The sequence below is a fragment of the Portunus trituberculatus genome, chromosome 10 (genome assembly GCF_017591435.1).
Source record: "Portunus trituberculatus isolate SZX2019 chromosome 10, ASM1759143v1, whole genome shotgun sequence".
NCBI lineage: Eukaryota > Metazoa > Arthropoda > Malacostraca > Decapoda > Portunidae > Portunus > Portunus trituberculatus.
In genome coordinates this window covers 9,063,178-9,065,677 of record NC_059264.1, presented here as the reverse complement: position 1 = coordinate 9,065,677, position 2,500 = coordinate 9,063,178, and the positions used below count along the sequence as shown (strand labels likewise).

Genomic DNA, 2,500 nt, shown 5'->3' with positions numbered 1-2,500 from the left:
TTTGTGTATCGTGATGTTTCTTATCATTATTCTGTTTACTTCTCATTAGGAAATATATATCACGAAATCTTGGCATTTTAATGTAGTATTTCCAACACACATTATTTCTTTTACATTTTCCTCCACCTCCTCTTAACGATCTCCGCGATAGAGAAGACACTCCCTTGAAACTTTCTCTCTTGCATCTTTTATATTCTTTCCCTCTTGTGGTCATGTCAATTTGAATTAAGAATTAGCACTTCCATCCTTTTTCTCTCTTTTTTTTCTTTACCTTCAATAATTCTCAACCTTGAGGCCACGAGAGGAGGAGGAGGAGGAGGAAACAGCGAGTTTGTATGCTGTTAAAGTTGAAGTCATATAAATTATCTATTAAATCTTGCCACTCAATACAAACTGCCACGTATTTGTGTATGGAAAGCTATTGGCCGTGCTTTATGGAACGACCTCAAGCTGCCTCTATCTCTTAGCCAAACGAGCAAACACAGATTTCCACCCTCGCTTCGCCGCTTTGCAAGTTTTAGGTGCAGTATTTTTGAGACGCATTGCTCTCTCGTGTGGACTGTTTCTTAAAGGTCACGGAGATTATTAGTCTGGTTCTTACTTTTTTTTTCCAGTTAATGATGGAGACTTCTTGTTAAAGTTTAATGAAAGCAGCCTTGGAAACCACAATGACTTTTCAGTATAGCTTTTTCCAAATAAGTGGACATTTAGGGATAAAAAGATTACGCAGGTGATTATTGTGGTGCTTGTCAGTGTTATTTATTTTTCGTCTTTTTGAAGATGTAGATCCATTGTCAGTCCATCACCAGGATCATGAGGACGCACTTGATGTATACAGCACGTTACAGTGTGTGTAGTCTTTTCAAACAAGTCTTCATTAGACATTCAAAAAGCAAGAAAGATCATTAGTGGGTTCTCGTGGGTGTTGGTCTCGGTTAATAAGGCAGAATTCTTCATACACCATCATCTGAATCACGAAAACTCTCTTTAAAACCATAACAACAATAAGACGTTTCATACAAGTACCGCCACGTGAAAACTGATGGCTTCTTGCAGCTTCTCTTGCCTTTCTTGTCTTTTTATATACTTACAGACAGAGCTTCTATAATTTCAACAGGTATTACTCGAGTCACAATATGAGCAATAATAATAAAAACAAGATCTGCCACGTGTGCACCTCATCGCTTCTCGTACCAACCCTTATGTTCTTATCTGCTCATATACAGACACACTTCTTAAAATTTCAATTATACTTGCAGAAGACTCACAAAATAAGCAACAATAATGAAAAAGAGACCGCCACGTGTAGACCAGACTGTTTCTTGCACCAATCCTTAATCTCTTCAGTACCAGAACGCGTTTCCATATTCACTCTACTTACTATTTGGCGATTTTATACAGCTTCAAAAACATATGTTGAGATTAGAATAGTAAAGACTGGCCATTAATCTTCTGACCTCCATAGACTCTTCCCAGTGCAAATAAAATCGTCTTATCTTACCCAAAAATCAAGGTAAAAATGCGTCTCAGTTTTTAAGGGGTTCATATTCTTTACTCAGACACAGTATATACAATCAACCATCATTATTCCCAGTCAGAGACCCGCAGAATGACCAGTAGTAAAGAAACACGGACAAGCACTTAGAGATCTGACGGCTCTTTGCACCAATCCTTATGTTCTTTACTCATAGACACAATATATACAATCAACCATCATTACCTCCTGTCAGAGAGTCGCAGAAGAACCAATGATGAAGAAAAAGGGACGAGCACTTATAGATCTGACGTCTTCTTTCTGCTTCTCTTATTTTCTTATGTGTTTATGCTATTAGGAGACTCGGGAACGTTGCAGGATCCTCTCTGATTTTCGCTCTGGGTCTTAAGGTCACCGCGTGTGTTGCGTTGTGCTCTCACGGTAAAAGTTTGACCAAATAAAGTGCATAGGTGTACTGCTGTGTCTCGGCTTGCTGGCTTAGTGCATTATTGTTCAGATAAATGGTGATTGTATTGTTGGGGGTGTACGAGAGAGAGAGAGAGAGAGAGAGAGAGAGAGAGAGAGAGAGAGAGAGAGAGAGAGAGAGAGAGAGAGAGAGAGAGAGAGAGATACAGGAGATATATGAAAATGAGGAAAAATAAGGGAAAAATGTAAGGAAGGAAAAAGAGAAGTAACACACACACACACACACACACACACACACACACACACACACACACACACACACACACACACACACACACACACACACGGAAAGATTGAGAGAAATACCAACATGGAAGCAAATATAGAGAGAGTCAGCAGTACAGAAAGAGAAGAGAAATGTAACACCGAGTAACGAAAGAAAATTGAGAAATGTCAGAGAGAGAGAGAGAGAGAGAGAGAGAGAGAGAGAGAGAGAGAGAGAGAGAGATGAAGAGTTAACAAGGCTGAAAGAGAAAAGGGCGAGGGAGGAAGAGCACAGGAGGAATAGGAGGAGGAGAGGTTCTGAAAGATGGAAGAAAC

General features: G+C 39.6%; 1 protein-coding gene across 1 annotated transcript in view; it reads left to right on the top strand.

Annotated features, from left to right (window-relative positions):
- LOC123501870 overlaps positions 1-2,500 on the top strand; it is a 376,841-nt gene that overhangs the window by 120,908 nt on the left and 253,433 nt on the right. The window lies entirely within an intron of this gene.